General features: G+C 46.5%; 1 protein-coding gene across 12 annotated transcripts in view; it reads left to right on the top strand.

The window, feature by feature from the left end:
* TIAM1 (TIAM Rac1 associated GEF 1) overlaps window positions 1-12526 on the top strand; it is a 119388-nt gene that overhangs the window by 16470 nt on the left and 90392 nt on the right. For 2 of the 12 annotated variants that reach the window (XM_035896476.1, XM_035896474.1), the window contains exon 2: window positions 2589-2735. The exons of the other annotated variants lie outside the window; for them this stretch is intronic. The gene's annotated coding sequence lies outside the window, so the exon portion shown is untranslated. The remainder of the gene's footprint in view (window positions 1-2588; window positions 2736-12526) is intronic. 12 annotated transcript variants of the gene reach the window in all.

Below are 12526 nucleotides of genomic sequence, written 5' to 3'. Positions count from 1 at the left end.
CTTTTTTTTTCTTTTTTTTTCTTTTTTTTTCTTTTTTTTTTCTTTTTTTTTTCTTCCAAATGGGAAAGCGAGATGTGCTGCCCTGGCCCTGCTACCTGGGGCGACGCCGGGAGCTGGCAGCTGGGGAGAGCAGCAGCACTGCCTGCACTGCCTTTGCTTCCTCCTCCTCCTCCTCCTGGCTGGGGCCGTGGGGTCTCCTGGTCCAGAGCAGGTAGAAGGGGAGGAGAAGGAGCCTTCCCTGCAGCCAAACCCTGGTGGGACAGCCCCCGAGAGAGGGGAGAGCGGAGCTGGCTTTAGAGGCACAGGCGTAGCCTGGCTGGTGAGGGGACAGTGGGCCTAAGAAAAGTCTGCTAAAAATGACCGCTGAGGAAATATTTTTTAGAAAGGCCAGAGAAATAACATCTTGTTTTTCTGAGATTTTTTTTTTTCTTCCCCCCCATGCTTTGCTCCATTTTGCCTTTTCCTTTTTAGCCTGAAAGTACCTGCGCGAGGCAAAGAAGAATTTCCCATTGCAATTCAGAAACGGCAGAAGCCAGGTGATGCTTTTTGGTTTCGCGTGCAGCTCTTCAAACCTCATTACTTCTTCGGGGGCCTGATCCAAAGCCCATTGAATTAATTTTCCGTACTGATTTCACTAAGGCTTTTGGGCCGGGCCCAAAGCGAGGTGTTTTAAGAGAGCTGCCGCTTTCTGCAGGTGGGAGGGCCTGGATCCGCTCGTGTGGCGGCTTGTTCCGAGTGAGGCCGATATGCATGAGCTCGACAGCTTCCTTTTGAAGAAAAGGATGGTGTCAGCACTGTGGAGGGAGACACTTTTTCTTCCCCTGACAGACCTGAGGGTTTCTCCCCACCCTTAGCACGGCCAGAAGCTGGCAGCCTCGCAGGCTGGGAGCCGTCGGCTGCAGTATCACGAAAAGGAGAGCGGCTGCGGGGCTGCGTGTTGCAACGACCGGAGGCTGCTTGGAGCGTCCCAGGTTGTTGCACACCAGGGACCAGCAGGAGAGACGATGACTTTCCCCTCCGAGCCAGCTGAGCAGCACCAGGGCTTGCAGAGGGACGAAGAAAGGCGTCGCGCCGCCGAGGGCAGGCGGAGGAGCGAGGTGCAGCGAGGCCGGATGGGTGTTAACAGCACCTCGCTGCTGTGGTGCACCAGCTCGGCCTCCTCGCAGCGGTACAAAGCCGCCTTCGTGCGGCTGGCGCTTACGCCGGCAAAACGGTGCTTTTGCTGGAAGAGCTTCTTCCGAGCTTGTTTTCCTTTGGGGGAAGAAAAAGCGATACTGTAAGTCATGTCACAGTTTTGCTCCTGTAACTGTATTGCAGTGGCCTCTGCAGGCGTGATCAGAGGTCATGCTCCATCAAATTTGTGACTGACGTAGCTGTGCTGGCAAATACTTGTAACGTAGGTCTGGCCTGAATCTTGAGGCTGCGCTTAGATTCCTGCACTGCACAGAGCTGTCTTCCCTCATTTAATGTGCAGGGGGTAACCTTCTGGCCAAGATTTCGTAGGATTTGAGTCGGTTGAAAACTGTAAATGGTGAAGTGCAAAATATTGGCTTTATCTCCCCCTCCTCCTCTTTTCATTTAGGTAGGTCGACTCTGAAAAGTAGTGGAAAAAAACAAGTAAACAAGAGGAGGAGGGAATCACATTTGAAATATTTTGATTTCCCTCTTGGGTGACTTGAAGGGATGTGCAGCCCATCAATGCTGAGTGACAAAGTGATCTTTTAAGATGGGAAGACTGTCTCTGATGGCAAAATGTCCAGAGGTCACCAGAGCATCTGTAGGGCAGACTCTGTACTACCAATGTGAAAACGTCAACGGTGAAGACCTCTGAACCAGTACAAAGAATACTGTCTTTCAAAAAGAGGTGCAAAGGCTGGTGCAAGCACTGCAAAACCAAGGAGTCTTTGTTTAGCTCAGTTGTGAAGGTGTCCTTTGCTTCTCTCTTTTGGCCCCACTTTAAAGGGGTTCCCTTTAAAATTCCCTTTTAAAATGGCAGTAGCCTCTTCTTTGTCTTTGAGGTATATCCATGTTCTGCAAAAAATAAGTTACTCCTTCTGCCCTAGATGTGTGGGATCAGCGTGGAGATATGGTGAGACTGTGACTGCTGGTGGAGTGGAAGGCATGGGGGAGTCACCTCTCCTGGTGGCTTCAGCACAGGAGGGAGGAAGCGTGGCTTTCAAGAGGACTGAAATTCAGGTTCCCTGATACTATTTTTAACACCCGTTTGAGTAAAAATCCAGTAACGCAGTGGGGGCTGTGTGCAATACAGGTAAAAACAGTGTTGGAAAATTATTGGGAAAGCGCGGTCTTTCCTGCAGTTTGGAGATTGCTCCCTTTGTCAGACAGATGCCGTTCACGTGAATTCAGGAACTGTTGTGAGCTCAGGTGGCCTGAATAATTCATTTGTAAGACGGGCATAGGTGAATATCATCAGTGTGCCCACAAATACATTGTGTGTACATTTACTGCAATTTTTATTTTCTTTTGGGCTGGGAATGACGCCACAGAAAATATCAGTAGCTTTCTCAGCTACTAAAATCATCTACCACTCTTTAAATTTAAAGAGGAAACTGGTTATTTTCTTTTAGGACTATTTTGGGCCACATACCAACGTGAAGCATTGAAATGATGGAATGACACTTACTACTGCTGAAAATATCAAGTGCTGTGTAGATTTACTGTGTCTTCGTTTGATGGTGTGGCTGATATTTCACCAACCTGGCATTTTTGAAGAGGTACAGCTATTGTTTCCTGAGATGTTTGCATTTCTAATGCGTACTTTAGAATTCCTTAAAAAAATCCCACTTAAGCATGTTATAATGTTATAGCACTGTATAATGTTTCATTTATGTGACTATACCCCGCAGTAACTGCTACAGGTAAGAAAAATATTCTTCTTATAAGCATTAAGGCAGAACATTTTATTAGTGACCTTCTTTTATAAAAAAGCCATTGAACCAGAGCTGACAGTAAGCAGTTTTCCACCAACGCTCTGGTCGTGCTTCAGTCAAGCGGCATCTGTAGCACTCTCTCTAATAAATAGCTCTACTGGGTGACTTTCCCGTAATGTTTCACTTTGGGCTAGACAATCAATTTTTCTTTTTTTTTTTTTTTTTTTGGTGAATGGCTTATTCACTGAAATGTGGTTTGTGAGTTTGGGACAGCTAAGAAACTCTGGAACCGGTTATAAGCCGCAGCAGGCCACAGTCAAGTGATACTGCATCGCTGGAGCTCCCAGGTGGGATTAGGCAGATGTGCGGCAAGATCCGAGGCTCTGAGCAATCGCTACAACCACAAATTTGACTTAAACTCACTCAGTATTTTCAACTGAAAACTTAATTTTCCAGATATATCAATAAAATAGAGGGAGTGGCTTCCCTGCCCTCACCCCCGCATGTGTGCATGCACCCGCATGCTCTTTTCCATTCTGTACCCAAAAGGATGTCAGTCCTCCAAAACCAGGGAGGTCCGGATGCAAGTTCTCTGTCTGGTGAGCCTAAAATCTCCATTTTCCACTTCTGCTGTGGGAGGCACCTTTGCAGGAGACTTTCTTGAGTTACTACATTATCGGATGCTCCTGGAACAGTTGTCCTCAGTTTTTCTTGTAATTAGTTGCTTATGCTTTTTGTATAGTATTTAAATATAGAGGCAGTAAGAGAAAGTGAGCGCTTGGTGCTGGAAAGTTCTCACCTAGGATTTGGAACATCTCTTCTTGCTCCTCTGGTGATACTTCTTGAATAATTTTCAAAAGAAGAAAACTGAAGCTGGTCTTGGCAGTCTGCTCTGTAGGATGTCAGGAGCTCAGAGGTACAAGACTCACATCTGGCCAACCCTCAGGGCTGGCTTTGCACAGATTTACAGGTAGCTTGTGTGTGCCAGCAGCAACATTTTGCCTTTATTAACCATAGTTTGCAAAGCCAATTGAACCAACTACTGTGCCTGCCAAACTATGGAGAATTAGCCCAGCTTCATCAATGTATTACTTTTTTCGTGTTTCTCAGAAAGAGCTTGAGTTTCACACTTTTTGAAAGGTTGAGCTCTCTCCCTTGATGCAACTGCAGTCCATGGATCCCACCAAAGTTGGTCAGTTCATGAAATCCAAGGCAGTAATCATCTCCTGAGCAAGCCAGCTGGATCCACGGGGGTTGCTAGCACACAAAACTGCCTCTCTGCTACTTGATTGTGTCCCACTTGACTACAGATTTGTTATCCTAGAAGCAAAGCTTAATCTGTTCAAGCAAAATTATTGTCCAAAACTTGTATAGTCTTCAATCTTTGTCCTTTGAGACGTGTGTGAGAGAGAGATCACCCTGGCTTGCTCCTGCAGCTTCCAGGGCCAGCACCAGTCATACTGGGACGGCGGGGACGTGCCTTCTGTGCATCTCTCTTGTTCTGGCAGATCACATGCACATGCTGGAGGCTGGCTGCTTTTAGGCAGGTTTTCCTTCTCCAGCCACGTACGGGGGACTGCTGCCTGTCTCGAGGCCATTTGCAAAGGGGAGAGGGAGTGGGAGGAAGGTGCAGTCTATTTTAACCTTGCCTTGCTTGTTTTGTCAGGATGAAATTACTATGAATACAACTGTTTGAATTTATGATTTTTTTAACCTACCCTTTTCTCCCTGTGAACATAAATCATGTCCTTTTGCAGCCTCTTGTTTTGCCACATGAGACAGTCCTGTTGTTCTCACCTCTCAGAGTGAAGCTCTGTGCTTCATTGTGTCTGCCTTGCTGTTCTGGAAGGTAGTCTGGCCCATATTAACCTTTGCCATGGATGACGAGGATTGCACGCATTATTCCAGATGAGGTCAATGTCTTCTGTGGCAGCATTCACTCCTGTTTCTGCTGGGCAAGTCTTGTTTGGTGCATCTTTTGATTACATCTGCTTTTTTGTCACTTTTATCACGTCAGGGTCCTCTGGGATCAATACAAAAGGTCTCTTCTGTATTGTGACTTTTTCTAGCTTTGTGTCTTCAGCGCAAGTCACTGGTGCATTTTTTTCTTTGCACGTCATCACTGAAAGCATTAAAAAAACTGGTCCCTTGAGTCAGATAATTCTCCTTTCAGCACAACATCTCTGCAAAGTTTCTCATTCATATCGTAATTCCTATGCCAGTTTTTGTCATCTTCAGCTTAACTAGTAGTTTCCCAAAAAGATACCTTCTGCCCTTTCGTCCCCTGGAAAATGGGTCATCTTGTTGGAGAAAGAGATTGAAGTAGTGTGCCACAACCCATATTGCAATTTACTCAGTTTCCCATTCCCATGTCGTTCCCTGTTCCATCTCTCAGATGCGCTCTCCAGCCTTGCATGCTGTTGAGGCCAGACAGATGGGTAAGTCCTTGCTGGCATTGCTTGTTCTCCAGTCCTAGGCAGGATCCTGATCTGCAGGTTCCAATATAAAAATTCTTGTCCATATCCCTGTGGTTGCTTGCACCACTTCTCTCATACTTTTGGGATGCAGATTCAAAACTCCTGCTGACTGGCACATTTTAAATTCTTCGATTTATGTTCCTCAGATACCTCAGACGAGGTGATTCACATGCCTTGCTCCCCCGTGCCCTTACTGAAAATGAAGGCAAAGCATTCATTTTATTTTGAGGCCACGCTCAGAGCTGAGGGGTTTCAGCTTTCCGTCACGAAGCTACCTTAGCCTGACTTTTGATAGTTTTGGCTTACCCTCTCAAAAACATTTGCTGATTGGTCCATTTCCCCACCCCGCAGCAGAGCTCTGTATTCCCTGCCTGCGTCTTTCCAGGGTGGGGGCTCACCTCCTGAGCCCCAAGGGTGTCTTCCCCTGGGATTACCATCCCTCATGGGTTTTGCCCCCTCTTAATTAAAGAAGCAACACCCAACATGTGGCCTTTGGTGTTGTGTGTTCCTCCCGCGGGGAAAGAGCCTTTTAGCGGGAGCTGTGTCAGGAGATGGGATGTACGAGTTGTGACAAAAACCGGTAAACCCAGATAAACTTAACTGCGGTGCAGATACATCTCTGCGACGGCGTTTGGATGATCAGGTTCTGTCAGGACGTGCAAGATAAAATCTGAGTGTTTAATTTAACTTTGACAGTGGCAAGCTGGTACAGACCAGCCGAGTTTTGCATGAACGTTTTCTTTTTTTGGGTGTGCTGGAGGAACGGTGAGGGCTTATTCTATGGTAATGCCAGGCTGATAAACCTGCTGTGTTGTGGTTGGTATCACCACACTAGGTGAAAACAGCAGCCATTTGGTCATATGCTCGCTCACCTCTCCTCCCAGGCTCTGAATAAACAGTAGTTACAGTTCCCTGTGTTGGGTTTTGTGAAGTAAGGCTGTCTCTTCACCTGGGGCTCCTTTTTGTTTCTCCTGCCCTCTCCGGCAGCCCCGGATGGTAGTAGTCCTATTGGTAGTCCTATTTTCTGGCCTATTGGTAGTCCTATTTGCTGGCCTGTTGGTACTTCTGTTTGCTGGCCTGGGTGAACTCCTGTCTCAAGCATCTCCCGCCTTGCCCTGACCCAGTAACATTTCCACCTGGAGGTGCCACAGCAACCCGGCCGTGGTGTGGCCAATGTGCCAGGCAATAAGCTCTCTTATTTCCAGGAAGCGTGGTGTGTTTCACATGTACTTTCTGCTGCGTAAATGTGGCTCTTCTCCTTGGAGTCACCTGGTGCCCTTTTAAATTGGGGATATGGCCATCTTGGGTCTTTCTCCAGTGGATGACAGCTCTATATCCCTGCTTAGCAGAGAGGAAAGGAGCTATGGGGAGTCTCCCTGTCTAGCCCAAGGTGGCACAGGAGGCAGGCTGCCAGGCAGGAGCTGAGCTCTGCTCTGCACTGCTGCAGCTGCTGGCCTCTCCATCCTGGCCCCGGCAAACAATTTCAATGAGGACTGAATCTTGCGAGGGACCAATTGAAAAGTAGGAGCTCACGGAGAGAGATACTGGTACCAAAACTTCCCGCAAGGCATGCTGTAAACTTAAAAGGACATCCTCCGCTTCGATCCTTTTCCTTATTACACTTCCCTTGTGGCCTCATTGCGGAAGTTGTTGTTACTTTTACATCCTTTCCTACTAATCATATAGCATACCTTACAATGCTTTTGTACCGCAGTGACGTACCTCATTCTCTGTCAGAGAGAGTGTGACCAAAATGTGAAAGGTGCTCTGATCGTGCGTTTGCCTGAGTTAAATTCGCTGCCTGTTTTTCCGCAGACCTGTGGAATCCCTCCCTGGTACTTAAGTTGGGGTATCTAAAATTAGATACTTGTCTTCATATCTCAGGCACCATCTTAATGATCTGTGTGAGGTCTTTGGCACTGCTTGAAAATCAGATTACTTACCTCTGTGCTTAAATGCGGATATACGCTAAACGCTTCCTCTCCAATTCCCCCTCCCCCAATTACTATTTTTTTCTGCAACACTTTCATCCTTCACATCCTGCCTGCAGTGGCTCCCTGGTCACTCAAGCCAAGGGTTTCCGTTTTTATTGCCGGAGACCGTGGTGCTGTGCGTGCATGGTCTGCTGCGTCCCGCTTTGCTTCTCCCTCCTCCAGCTGCCTATCCTTGGCTGCGCAGTGAGTGCTCCGATGGATCCATTCAGGGTTCAGTCTCCTGGTCTGAATGTTTGTGTGTTACTTCTAAATAAAGTTTGGGGTTTTTTTAATGCATTTGGCACATCCTGTCCTCGTTGTGTATCAGCAGTTCTCTGCTTGTTTGGCACAAGCAGAAAGCCCTTTTCAAGCGTAGTGTAATAACAATAATGCATAACCTTAAGGTAAATAAACAAACCGCACCTTATTTTTATTTCAGCTGCATTTTGAGCATTCTTTTTCTTTTTTTTTAAGTAACACACAAATGTACTTGCAGTCCTTGTAGCTACCTTTCTCATTCTCGTCCTCCGTGGAGGCCAAGTGGGCTCCTTCTTCCCTGCAGCTCCCTCCTGGCTTAGCGCTGGCTGCAGCTCCCTGGAGCGGGCTATGAGCCCCCTCCGCTTCCCAGGACGCAGCGCGCAAGCTGCTGTTCATCTGCCCCACAGGCTCCAGGGAGTTGCCCTTGTGGCTTCCCATAGATTTGCTTATGTCTGATGATCTGAAATTAGAATCCATTCCGTGCTTTGCCCTTCTCTGTAAATGTGTAAAACCTTGCTGATTTCCCCCAGGGAAGAAAGGGGGATTTTCCCACCATTAAAACAAAAGGAAAGGGAAGGAGAAAGACTTAAAACATGTTCAGATACTTGTAAAAATGATTAAAAAACAAACAAACCCACAACCATGTCAATTATTCATATCCCCTCGTATAAATATAGCAACCCTGAAAAGGGGGCTTTCCCTTGGGCTACCTGCTCTTCTCTTCCATTAATTTATTACCAAGGCCCCACGGTGCTTTGTCAGTGCCATGTTTCTGGTTTTGTTTTCTTTAGCTGTGATTTGGGGATGGTTGATTGTTGGCTATATGGTGGTTTTAGGTCTCCTGATGGACCTTCCTCCCTCCGTCTCTTTTTGCCCTCTCTTCCCTCCCTTAGAAATTCTCACAGGTGTGGTGCTACAGCTGGAGGAACAAGGCTTCCCACATCTTCCCTTTATGAGTTCTCCAAAAGAGAATGTGGGTTTATTTTTCTCTCCCCTCCTCTTCATCTGGAGCGATCAGCCAGCATTGTTCTCCTAACCGTACCAGACACACAGGTTGTGTGTTGGGGAGATGGTTGCAAAGAGGTTTTGCAATTCCAGGTCTGCTGGCCGATTCTTGCGGACCTGTAGACAGTCCCCCCAGCCTTGTCTGGATGGCTCCTCAGCGTTGTCAGACTCCAGTTTCAGGAGCAGCCATTCTCTTTGGCAGGTAGCGTAAGCCATGGTTGGTTTAAAAATAATTTTTCTCACAAATGAAAGGTTTCTATGACATTTTATATGTCATAGTAAGAAAACACAGAAAGGAGCATGTTTGTCATTTGTTTTCACCGATTTAAAAGTCAACTGGCTTCTGCAGTCCAGTAAGAGGTGGTCTCGGAGCTCAGTGTTGTTTGTAGTTTCAGTGACTACATTGAGAACGGGGAAGCTTGGAGAATTTCTGAATTATATTTCTGAACCCATGCGTGCACCCAGCACCATCACGGAAAGCCCTCTCAGACAGAGATCTGGGCGTAGAGCAGTCTCTATCCACCCATCCACACACCCACCCGTCCATCTCCTGTGGGTTGCAGTGTCTCATTTTGTGGAGGGCAGCCGAGGGGTTTGGCATGGGGAGAGCCAGAGCTGTCAGGGCACCCTGGAGCATACCGAAGCATTTACCTTCTTCTCAGGGTAGGTGATTTGATAGATTGATTTCAGCAGCAATTCGTAGTAACTAGTGGTAACAAAGGCTAACAAAGTGTGGCCTCCAGTTACAAATAAAGGGCCTGATTCTCCATTTCATGAGACAGGATCGAACACCAGAGTTACAATGGCATGAAACTGGGATCGTGGGTGGGGAATACAGCCCAGAGGCACTGATTAATATTAAATAGTTTCTGTATGAAATGACTACTGCTTTCTGTCTATGTATATACATCCTGATGGTTTATGGTAGAATTACCGAGGGTCTCTCAAAGCTGGATGAAGATTTACTTAATGACCAACTGATCTCACATCTGCACTTGCATTTGGAATCTGACAAAAACAATGCATCATAAGATGGAAACATAAAAATAGAATTGAAAGAGTGCTGTCGTCCTTCTAGCCAACTTCTCATTTTCACTGGACATTGCATGCTAATTTTTCCTTGCTGGAAAGGAAAGGTTCTGCTTTAAAGAGGAGGCTTTTAGAAAACTAGAGCTTCCATATTTTTCATCCATTAATGTTCATGTCAGGTGTCCGCAAGGAAAAAGAAAACAGGTGTGCTGTTTTTCTCCATAATCTCTTGGCATTGCAAACTCCTCCTAGCATGCGAAAGTCAAAGCTCTCTTTGCTCTACCTAGAATCACAGGTAGCAGATGTGATGAATAACAAGGTGCTGCTTTGATATATTCTGCTTCCTAACTATGCGTTCATTTAATCCATTCATGGTGGTTTGCTGTGAGCTTTCTCAGTTTGGATTGACTTAAGTTGCTGCGTGATGAGCCCTGTGGGAACTCCTTGGCCTGATTTTTCAAGGCACTGTTTTGTGGCTATGAAATAAATACAGCTGTGCTACTTCCAAACCTTCAAAGAACAAGAGGAGTTGCATTGACGTATGTTCGACATTGGCATACATGCATATATACGTGCATCATAGGTGTATATGTGTGTGTGTGTGTGCATGCATGTTTGCAGGAATCAGCTCTAAGAGTTGAGTATTTTGTCTTGAGCATGGAAGTTTGAAAGTCTTTTTATCTGACATTTCTTTTTTAACAAGATGAACTGTTCCAGGTGTGATTGTTTACAGCTGGCCATCTAGCCTGAGAACAGTTACTGGTGGTCTAGACACCCGGTCTGGCTCCATTGACAGAGCAAGTGTCCACAGGAGCAAATGTATCCTCTGCGGGGAAGGGCTCTGTGCTGGGAAACAAGCTATGGGGCTGTGGTCGTGTTTGCTTCTGCCTTTCCTCCTGATGGAGGAGCATGGGCATCCCCTTTTGCTAAGACCCTGTTGGAGGCAAGTCCTTGTCCAAGGCTGCTTCAGCACTGCAGACGCCCTGAAGTTCTGCTGCAGCAGAGCCTGAGCTGTCGGGGTGAACTGGGAAGCATGGGGGTGAGGACCATTCCAGTGCGTATTAATGGCAGACAAAGAGAAGTATGAAAACCTGATGTTCTTCTTGAAAAGTATGGCTTGGGAAAGACTCTCCAAGTTGTAAAAGTTAACAGCAACAAACCTTTTCAGGAAAGAATCTGTGGGTCATGATAAATCCTCTTCTGGAGGAGCCGTGTGTGCACGGTACTCATCTGTTCGTGGCAAAGGATATTGCCAGCCCTTCTGATGTACTGGAGTGTAGTGAGGACTTGGATAATCTAGTAGTAAATGTCCACTTTGGATCTTCCCACCTTTTTAAAAAATGAGTGCAAGAAGAAGAATGATTTTTGTCGGAGGAGCACAGGCAGTGTGGGGAGCGGGTGACGTTTTAGTTGGTTTCTCACAGAAGTGACCAGAGTTCGCTTCAGCCTGGAGCAGATTTTTCTGAGTTACAAACTCCTCAAAAGCCACTTCAGGATGGAAAATTTGATCAAATGCTCAGACGCATCTGTTTTTTCTTCTTTTGGACAAGTTTTCTGGGGCAGTGGTAGGCAGATCTGAAATAAGATGGTCACAATTCCTTTTCCTTTGGAGGTGAGGAATGCACACTGCAGGGTTGCTTGTTGTGCGGTGAATGCAGGTGGAAAGCCTCTTGCCTGTAGGACCTTGTTTGTCAGCAAGATTCCCGTCTTGCAAATTATTGGCAGCTGGCATGGTAATGAGTCCATTTCAATATAAATGAGCTTCATTTTATTAATTTCTGCTAGCTCCTGAGCAATTCATGAACTGCTTTTCAGATCTCAACCAACAGCTTGGGGGAAGACGGGGAGGTGGGGAGCGGAGAGGGGAACATGAAGGAGGAGAAAGAAAACGAGAATGTTTTTAATTTAGAAAGGAGCCGGTGACTCTCATCTCTTTTGAAAATCCAGCCAAGATTGAGGATTGCAATTTCCCCACCAAGCAGCTCTAATAACATGAAGGGCATCAGTAATCTCTTCCAAGGTTTTTGTTCCTCGAGACGTTTGGAAAAGTTTATAACTCTCAAAACTCCGTGTGCAGTGTTGAGTTGATGTTTCACTGCCTGTGTTCGGCTGGGAGAAGGAGGAGTCGGTTTGGGCAGAGCACCCAGCCTGCCAGTGAGTTCTTGTTATCTCACAGGAGGGGACCTTGAGCTGGCGTACTTGTAATGGAGCTTGCTGGCGGTATCAGGCCAAGAAAGGGCTGAGATTTGGTACCCACGCGAGTGCATACGTGTAGGTAACTTGAGGACTATTCTTACAACTTGACTTAGGTCTAAATAGGCGCAGACTGGTCTCTTGTATCCTTGCCTTAGTGAATGCAATTAGCCCGACGATCCTTTCACCGTGCACAAAAATGCATGTAAATGCTCTGCCCTACAGTGTCTGATTTGCCCTTGAAAAATGTTAATGAAATCCCTGCTTGGATAACTGCCCTTTTTGTAAATTAGACAGTCTGCGCAGAGAAATCTCCTCTGAGGTCTTCCAGTTTCAGGCCTATTCCCTGGGCAGTTGGGTTCCCCCTTGCTGCCACAAGTTAAGCCTTGGCTTACTGGAAGGTGCCTTTCTTGGCGGTCGTCTTCGGATACAGGTGTGTTTTTGGACCTGAGATTTTCCAGCCCTGCCTGAGACAGACTGTCCTCAGCAGGGGCATGTTAATGTCTATGGGGATTTTTATTGTACAAAGTGGTGGGAAGAGGAACTCTCCGTGTCCTGTAGTTTGGGCTGATGGCGCTTGACTGGGTTTTTCATTTATTCTGCCATCATCAGATTTCAGCATTTGAATTTAAGCACAGCATTCGCATGCAGAGTTGCACGGTGTTTCTTAGATAAGTGATGATAACAGGACCTGGCAGAA

The sequence above is a fragment of the Egretta garzetta genome, unplaced genomic scaffold (genome assembly GCF_000687185.1).
Source record: "Egretta garzetta isolate BGI_Z169 unplaced genomic scaffold, ASM68718v1 scaffold45, whole genome shotgun sequence".
NCBI classification, from domain to species: domain Eukaryota; kingdom Metazoa; phylum Chordata; class Aves; order Pelecaniformes; family Ardeidae; genus Egretta; species Egretta garzetta.
This window is presented reverse-complemented; position numbering and strand designations above follow the sequence as displayed.